Source organism: Daktulosphaira vitifoliae, unplaced genomic scaffold (assembly GCF_025091365.1).
Source record: "Daktulosphaira vitifoliae isolate Bord-2020 unplaced genomic scaffold, ASM2509136v1 Scaffold_4, whole genome shotgun sequence".
NCBI classification, from domain to species: domain Eukaryota; kingdom Metazoa; phylum Arthropoda; class Insecta; order Hemiptera; family Phylloxeridae; genus Daktulosphaira; species Daktulosphaira vitifoliae.
Window position 1 is genome coordinate 31,595,627 of NW_026099575.1, and position 10,250 is coordinate 31,605,876.

Genomic DNA, 10,250 nt, shown 5'->3' on the forward strand with positions numbered 1-10,250 from the left:
CCGACACTTATAACAACAAATTTTGGCTAAACGTTCTTCCACGCTTCATTATAATGAATATTTAACAGTTAAAATTCCAAAAAATGTATAATATTATTCTCGTATAGTATTTTTTTATACTAACATCAACCTATTGCAAACTAGTGATGTCTTCTCATAATTACATAGTTAACACTTTAATGTTAATAACGTAATAAAATCCATTGTTTTGCCACAGATTTAATCATTTTGTTAAGAATTTTGAATTGCTTCGAAATACACTTAATATTCAGGAGGATTAATATTCTATCACGTACGACTCATCTGACAGCTATTTTAGCTTAAAATACTACTACACTGAAAATATGTGTATTCAACTAAATTAAACACTGTTTCGTATTTATTTAAATAAAGTAAATTTTTAATTTTATAAATCACATAATAAAAGAACATATACAATAGTATTCATTTATCTATATTACTTTTTTAACACTTCAATACTCCAGTCTAAACTCGCAACATACTTTTAATTTTTGGTATTAAATATAATGAAAAACCAGCAAGGTGGTGTCGCGGCACAGTAAGAACGTGGCATAGTTGGGTCTAGTATATATTTAATCTGACAGTGATTAAAATCACTATCATAAGAAACGCTTCGATGCACATCTGTAGATAGTGTTTAATTTTAAGAAATTGGTATATTAATCCAAAAGCAACATCAACTTTTATTTCCTTAATTATATACAGATAAGTAATTCTTAGATTCAAAAATATAATACATAATATATAATTTTTTAATTATATATTATATAATTAATAGTTTTCAAATTATTATTGATTTTGATTTTTAATATGTTAAAAGTAATCATTTTTCACCTACTTTTTTTTTTTCAAAGTTTATTATAAAAAAAAATTTAATTTATTGCCTTAACTTTTAGCTCAACTTGCAAGTTTGAAATTGATATCATTAAATAGAAAAAAAATGGTATTGTAAAAAATAATATGCAGTCAAAAAGTCTTATAATTACTATTTATAATAAATTTATTAGAAAAGCTCGATTTATTTTTGCATTTTTATCGTAATAGATCACTTAAATAGAAATCATTTCTAATTAACTTTTAGTGTTTAAAAAGATTCTACAATTGAAATATATAGAACTGAATTAATTTTAATGATTTAATTTAACTAAAAAAAACCAATAAAAAAAAATTGTTAAAAAGATCTACTCAATTGAGTGTATTATAAAATTTGATTATAATTGTAAAAATCAATTGTTAAATTGAGGCGAAACTAAAAATAATTAGTTTTTGGATTTATTATTGATATAACAACATGTTTCAAACAAATTTGGAATGTTATAGTCTGGTAGTAGCACACACAAATAGAGTTAAAAATTAACAAATTACAAGATAAATTTATTTACTTTTGTAGTTGAATACTTTTGTCTTATCAAATCTAATTCGACAATAAATATTTTAAAAATATTAGAAATGAACGATTTTAATTGTTTGTATAAATAAAGCTGGTTAAGCTACTCTTTATTTAATTAAGAGATTTCTTTTCAATTTGTTAGGGTAATATCTACAACTAAATATGCATTGTAATAATTTGATATATCGTTGAAAATAGTAGGTTAAGTGAAGGTTGGAATAAAAAATCGCAGTCACAAAAAAAGCACGCATAGTAAAATAATATTAACATGAATAAGAAATTTCTTCTTATGAGGGGAGACTACAGTGATAGGATTCTTGATATTTATTGAACTTAATGAGTCTAACTAAAATAAAAATCAAATGATTTGAAAATTTTTTCTAACTTAAAAAAAATCAAAATATTAATTGCCATTGGCGGATTCGAACCTGGTACCCTAATTGTGAAAGACACAATTGTTATAAAATCGGCAATTGTTCGTCACTTCTACTCATAAATAAAATTAGCAATTTAAGCTCATTCAAATTTTAAAGTTACTTTTTCGACTTCAAAAAATACAACAAATTTAACTTCTTATGTCTTATGAACTTTATTCTATGTCAATTAAATTATATATAAATTATACATAAAAGTTTTCCCCTTGTAAGTTATTCTAAAATACAAAACCCAGAATTTTAACACAAAAATAGCATATTTTTATCTATATATGAATATTTTCATAGTAATGTATATAATATAAGTTTTAATTTAAGATTAAATAAAAGTGTCAATATTTCCGGAATGTTTTCAAAAAATAATTGAAAAAGTTTAATTTGTGTGCAAAAATTGCTTTTTTTAATTTTCCCTGTGGGCAGATTTTAAAAAAAATTATAACAAATGAAAGAAAAATATCTAAAATTTCAACATAAAAAAAAATATTTTAATTAGTTCATTTTTTAGAAAGTTATGGCAGTTAAGTATTAATATATTTCATGCTTAACAGTGAATTTTACATAAAAATTACATTTTTCTTTAAATTCGACGACCATGTTATCATAAAAGAAAAAGTATTAGGACAAATTTTTTTTTTAACTTATAGTTTTTATAGTAAGCTTCAATTTGACATATGTTTAAAGGATGCAGTATTTCCGGAATATTTTCAAAAGTTAAGTTGAAAAAGTTTTTTTACATATGTTTCAAGTTTTGAACACCCTCTGTAAAAAACAAAATTGTCCAATTTAAACAAAAAGTTATGTTAAATGAAAAAGGTATATAAAATGTATTTAGAAAAAAAAATTTGTGTTGATACGTATATTTTTCGAAAAGTTATTTAAAGTTCAATTTAATATCGAAAAACGAAAATTTTAACACGAAAATAGCATTTTTTTTAACTACGGCAGACGATTACACGTAGAAGATATGGTGTCGGGACAAATTTTTTTTTTAAATTTATAGTACGTAACATAAGCTTTAATTTGACATATATTTAAAAGACACAGTATTTCTGAAACATTTTCTAAACTTAAGGTGATAAAGTAAGTTATTATTCGTAAAAATTTTTCTAAATTTATAAATCCCCTCCTGTGAGCAGGTTAGGAGTTAGATTTTCATAAAAATGATTTCAAATAAAAGGGAAATATCTAAGGTTTCAATATAAAAAAAAATATGTTGTTTGTTAATTTCTGAAAAAGTTATGGAAGTTTAAAAAAAAAAAAGTGAAAAAAATAACGAAATTTACCGATTTTGAAAATTGTAATTTTTTTGGAGAGTTCCCCCATTTACGGGTAATCTCCAAATTTGGGAAAGAAGAATTTTTTTTTAATTTTTAAGGGTAATGTCTTCAACTAGATAAAATTTGTGATCTTTTGACATATTGTTGAAAGAAATCGGTCTAGTGAGAGTTGAGAAAAAGTGGCAACAGACACAAAAAAAACACATCATGGTAAAATTAATACATTCTAGCTTTGCATTGTAGCTAAAAAATAAATACTTTGATACCTATAAAATCAGTAATTTAAATACACGAGCATATAAAATGTTTTTCATTTTTGACCTTGAGTATTTTTTTTGTTAAAAATCTATGTAAAGTTTATTATGCTTAAACTATGTTTTAAAATTGCAGAAAATAAATTCGGTTTACTAATTCCAAAGTTATAGAACGGTAAAGCACGCCATAAGCATAAATGAGAGTGGATCAAAGATTCTATTTTAAGTTACAGCTCTTTGAATTACAATAGATTATACAAATTTTAATACATATTATATGTAAGCAGTGTTTTTCATAAATCCGAAATTATTGAACTTATCGTAAAAACAATTGTCAACAGTGGATTATCTAGTTAATTGTTTATGTCAATCATATTAATTGTATTATTTTATCTATGATACGAAGCTTAGATTTTTTGTACCAGTATTTTGGATATTATAACCTTAAAATACAGGAAAATTGTAAATTCAGATTAATTTTATCATTAGTTATTTCGAAGACATCTTCTCTCGTTAGATTAAAATATTAATATTTTAAAATGTATTCAGAAGTTATTATGGATCAGTCCATCTTAATAATTAATTATAGAAACTTTAATGGAAATAGCTAATAGATACAGATTGCAATGTTTTGTTTTTTTATTTAATCAAGTACTTAAGAGATTTTCATAAATTTAAATTAATATATTCTAATACTCCACATAAAACATCTTATGTATAATTAATCATCGATCCTAGTCTTAATATATAGACGTTCTGGATCTAACAATAGAAAAAGGTAACTACTAATTATGGTTAATTGTGTGATTTAGACACTATATTTGCAGTAATTAGCTAACATTTCATATTCGATAGTTTATATCGCCGAAACACATATAATAGCACAACAATATGATGCCAATCTATAAATTATTTTCATGATAGGTAATGCACATTTCATGAATGTAACGCTGGCTGTTGTCATAGTAGTAAAAATTAATACTATGTTTTTGTTATGTTTGTGTTTCTGAATTGAATCTCGTTAGCGGTAAATGTCACGTCTATATTTTATCGAAGAACAATCTTGTTGTGGATATTTATATCATTGAATTTTAAGGAGTTTATTCAATATTTTTTTTGTATTAGAGAAATTTATGTTCAACGTAAAGTAATTCTTTATTATTGTATACATTAACATAATTATTGTTCGAACCTAGTTATTTTTTATACTTTTTGTGCATTTTCACGTTCACATTTTCGATTTAATACTAGGCAGCAAATTTTGAGTGATAAAAATTAGAAATTATAATTTTATAGTGAACCATTTACGATAGAATCAAGTGTAGCATATGAATTAGTTTATGTAAACAATTTAATATGATCAAATTTGTTGTGTTTGTGTTTAAAAAGTTTTCGATGTATTTATAATAATAATCACAATAGTTGTTGATATCGCTTATTAATTGTTATACTGATAATTTAATTATAAGTATTCAAGTATGTAATGACTTGTTTTAACGACTACTTAAGTACGCCTAGATTTTATCATACGACAACACGCTACACAACATACACACATCGTGTATTATTTAATGGCAGGTACTCCTTATTAATGTTTATGTGTATACAAATATGTGTGCGTTGTATTTGTACTAAAATAACATAATAAAGTATTTAATGGGCATCAATGCTATTTCTGTAAACCTATACATGGGATACCTCGTGGCTTATTTTTGTTTGTTTTGTAACAATTTCAATTGCTTCTATAGGTGTTATATATTTACACACATATGTCGGGTACCTATATTCAATTTTTTATTTGATTTTTATCATCGGACTTTCCAATGGTATAATTTGAGTTTATCGATTATTTATGTTACAACTTTAAGCCAGATGAATAAAATTCTCAGGAATAACTATCACAATGATAATAATTTTTTTCTTATCATCAACATTACCTCCAAAATTCTACAATTCCAATGTACTTTTAGGAGGTTTTTGCCGTAAAGAATATTTGTACGTTTATGACAAGAAATACAACACTATTGGATCGCGGCATAGTCACAGTATCTGACAGTGATTAAAATTATAATCATAAAAAACATTTCGATACAAATGTTTGGTTAGTGTTTTATTTTTAGAAAGATTGTCCAATATTTCCAAAAGAAAATCAATTCCTATTTACAGGAATAAATAATTATTGGAAAATTAAATTGAACATAAAATTCATATTCAATAATTTATTATTGTAATTTTTACGGAGAAATGATAAAAGCTATAAAGTAGCTGTAATTCAGTTACCTCTATGGCAAACGTATGTTAAACAAAATTTTTTTTTTCCATAAATTTTATTGTTACAATGATATAACTCTTAGAGTTAGAAGTCATAACTTCTATTTTAAGTACCTTTAAAGTTACATGGTTTAAAAATAAAATTCAACAAAATAAATTTTTTTTTTTTTTGGTTGAAAAGTCTATGATCCTATTTATGTATATTATTATTTATGTGTATTTAGCATACTAGAGTTTGTCAACGATATCAATATTTCGATTCGATATCGAAAACTCTTTTCATCTTCTCACAATATTGATTATTTTTAAAATGTCGCAATAATCGAAAAATCTGTTTGAATTTTGATTCCTTTGTTATAAAATATATATATTATTAGATATTAGACCAAAAACAATTTGTAATAATCTTGTTAATATTTTTTTTATTAAAATATTTATAAAATATAGAATTGAGATTATTAATTGAGAGGTTTTTTATTATGACATTATTGTTATACCTATTTTTAACAAAACTCGAACAAACTAATAAAGAGAAGAATTATAAAAAAAAAATTGAAAATTAGAAAATATACAGCAACAACTGGTTAAAACTTAATCTGAAAAATAAAATAAAATAATTTAGCCCAAAAAAAAAATTTCCTTATTAGATGATAGTAATGATGTTTTGTTCTGTAAAAGTTGAACTTTTATTTTTGAAAAGAAGAAAATTTGTTTTCAGTTATGACGAAGCAATAAAAAAATATAAACAGTACATATTATCTTATTATTATTATTATTTAAAACCAAAATACTGAAACTATAATACTATTATTCAATAAAGAACAATTATCATAACAATAATTAAGAACAAATATAGAACAATTATAATTAATATTATCAATATTAGAAGGGTGTTTATTTAGTAAGTAAGGAAACGGATTCTATTGTTCTAAGTGTTTGTAACAATTTACCTGTTTCCTTACTTACTGAACACCTAATAATAAAGTCTTGTAACAAAGAAAAAAACTCATTTCTTTATAATAAAAAGTAATTTAAAAATATTTGATTATCGTTATGAGATATAGATATTATCTACATATTATTTATATTAATATCATTTTCTGATTTGGTGGGTATACTATAATCTGATTTTTACAACAATAGTATCTTAACGGTATTCTTAAAAATAAAAAAAAACGGTAAAAACTATTTAAAACTAAAATTTAATTTTTGAATATAAGTTTCTTTCGATGTCGATTTAATATTTTCAAACGATATCTGAACACATTTTTTTTTCAATATTGCGATATAATATCACTGAAATTCTGTACGATATCGATACCCAAAAATATATCGTTGACCAACCCTATACCATACTATTGTTATATGAAATATTGTAATTATAGAGACAATTTCAATTTATCGAATTTTCAATTTCATAATCAAAAAAGGGGGGTGGAATGTTTCGCAAAAATGATGATTCGACCATTCGAGGCTTGACTATTTTGACACAATTTTTAAATAATATATAAATTAGTCAAATTTTAACGTATAATGTATATTATACGTAAACGACCCGAAGCAGTTGGGATTAAGGCAGCGAGAAAGAAAAAATAAGTTAAATTTTTACGTAAATTCATTTATTTATGTATAAACAGCAACACTTCCCGTTAAATAAAAGACGCATTAAAGGTCAATCTATGAGAAAAGAGTAAAAATTATTTTGCGTTTAATAATAATTATTATCTTAATATTTAAAATTTTTTTGAAGTATCTATTTTTTTTCCTGCTCACCAATCACTTTTTTCTCGTCATCATTTTTATTTACATATTTATAAAATTATAACCTATAATTTAATTAAAAAACGACAACAAAGTTCAATCAAATTAAAGTGCTGGCGTTTAAAAGTTTTTAATAATAAAATCTTTTGAATGTAAGATTTTTAACTATTTAATCAACCCATAGGTAAAGAACTGTTGAAAATTTTTTTAAATTTTATAACAACTCAAAATTTTAAAAAATATATCTTTAATTTAACTAAATATGCAATTTTTAGTCATTTTTACTGCAATATACAAATAAAAAAATTATATTTAGTGTCTATACATTATAAAACGCAGACATTTTTATTCAAAATAATTCTAGCTAAGTTGTAGAAGAATATGCATTTGCTTAAAAATCCATGCCTTTCATATCCCTAAGATACGTCTACTAAAATATTAATGGACTAGTATATATAGGCATAGGATTGGCGCGTTAGAGGGATTAGGTTCCAGTTCAGTATTTATCTCCCCAGAAATTCAGCAATATTGCAATATAAAAATTATTTATTAAAAGGAGAAAAATTTTAAATGTTTATTAATTTCTCTTTTCAATAGTAGATACTGTATTATGATAAATCGTATTATTCAATTTTTATCGCACTGACATTTGTATAATAATCTATATTTGGGTTACGGGGATTGTATGATCTGGATATGTTTCAAATTTCATATACTCCTTTAACATTTAAAAAAAATTCTCCTAATACATTTACTCCGACAACAATTACTGCGAATATCTGGTTAGAAACATTTGGATTTTACTATTACGATAATTACTCCGAATAGGACAATTAATTGATTGCTCCAATTAAAATTTTCTCCGAATATCGATAGTCCGCATAAAAAATTAATAAAATTTCATATTTATGTATAGCAATATAATTAATTAGCATAAAGTAGCATTTTGTTTACTGTAAAATTGTTTACTATCTATTGACAAATGATTATTATAATAAAGGCCCTCGAAGTGTATCCGACTTTTGAAACAATAAATATTTTAGGGTAAGAGGGCTTTAGACTTAAACAACTATAGTTGTATAACTAGAGTTATATAATTGATGTGAGCTCTTAAATAGTTATTTTTTTGGAGGGGAGAGAAGAGTGATTCTAATTTTCGGTCTTTAAGTATTCTTTGCTTCTCCTTATTAGCGCCTATTATTATAACCTTTAATATTTTATTAGTTCTCATTTATTAATTTGTAAAAAAAATATAGGAAGACGTATCACTGAAAGCAGGATTTGTAATTAAACAGATGTTTATGATTATACATAAACATACATAACTCTTTTGTTAAAGTAATTAGATTTAAACTTAACTAATTCAAGTTAAAAATAGACTGTTAATTTAATAAAAAATAGTTGAGATGTTTTTTCATTTGTATAAGGAATACCTGAAGTTTTGTCAGTTACATATTTTAATTAATAATCATTAATGGTAAACAAACAAGTATTCACTTTTTTTCATTAAATAGAAATCAAATATAATAATGTAATATTGAAACAGAACAAAATTTTTATATGATATACACACACTCACACATACACATATATATATAAATATATATATGTATAAATAAATCTGGCAATACATTTTCACAAAACAAAGTACATTTTATTATTATATTTATAATAAATTAAAACATTTATCCTTTTGTATAAATATATTTTATAACTATTACTTTTTAACGAACTAATTCGTGATAATATCAATTTTTATTTTATAAATTACTAATGTACTTGTATTTATTTGAAAAACTATTTAAGAATTTAAGTAGGGTGCACTAGTGACCTAACATAATAAAAATTACTATATTAATTATACGTAATGAATTATAAAATATTGTTGATACATGGAAAGTGTGTATGATTCCTGTTTAATTCATAGGTAATAGGAGCTGTTAATACGATAAATTAAATGAAAAAATGTACGTGATTTTATTATGAAAATAAATTTTTTTTTTGAGGATATGTTTGCAACAAAAGTACTCACTTTAATAAAAAAATTTAATTTATAGAATTTATTTATTTGAATTTATAGAATAATACATTGTATCTGCAATACACATTAAGCTGACATGAAAACAATGGAAAAATAACATCTCGCAGTGATGATTTAATGCGGGCTTAGGAGACTCGCATTAAATTTGACTTTTTTCTTGCAGACTACTAAGAAAATCGTCTTGGTGGTCATTAAGGAAAATTGCCTCCAGGATATTAAGGTTTCAGATCGACACTGATCAATTAGATCTCGCCAAACTTAAAAGTCAAACTAAAAAAAAAAAGTTTTACATGTTAAATATTTTAGCTTCGATGCGAAGCGGAGAATTAATTTTACTATGATGTGTTTTTTTTTTTTTTTTTGTCTGTTGCCACTTTTTCTCAGCTCTCATAGGACCGATTTCTTTCAAAAATACGTCAAAAGATCACAAATTGTATCTAGTTGAAGACATTACCCTTAAAAATTGAAAAAAATTCCCTCGTTCCCCGCAAATGGGGGAAATATCCAAAAAAATTACAAATTTAAAAATCGCTAATTTTCGTAATTTTTTCACTTTTTTTTCTTAAAACTTCCATAACTTTTTGAAAAATCAACAAATCAACATAATTTTTTTTTATACTAAAACCTTAAATATTTACCTTTCATTTGATATCATTTTTTTGAAAATCTAACACTTAACCTGCTCATTGGGGGAGATTTAAAATAGCAACTTTTTTACAAAAACTAACTTTTTCAACTTAATTTTTGAAAATGTTCCGGAAATACTGCGTCCTTTAAACATATATCAAATTAAAGCTTATT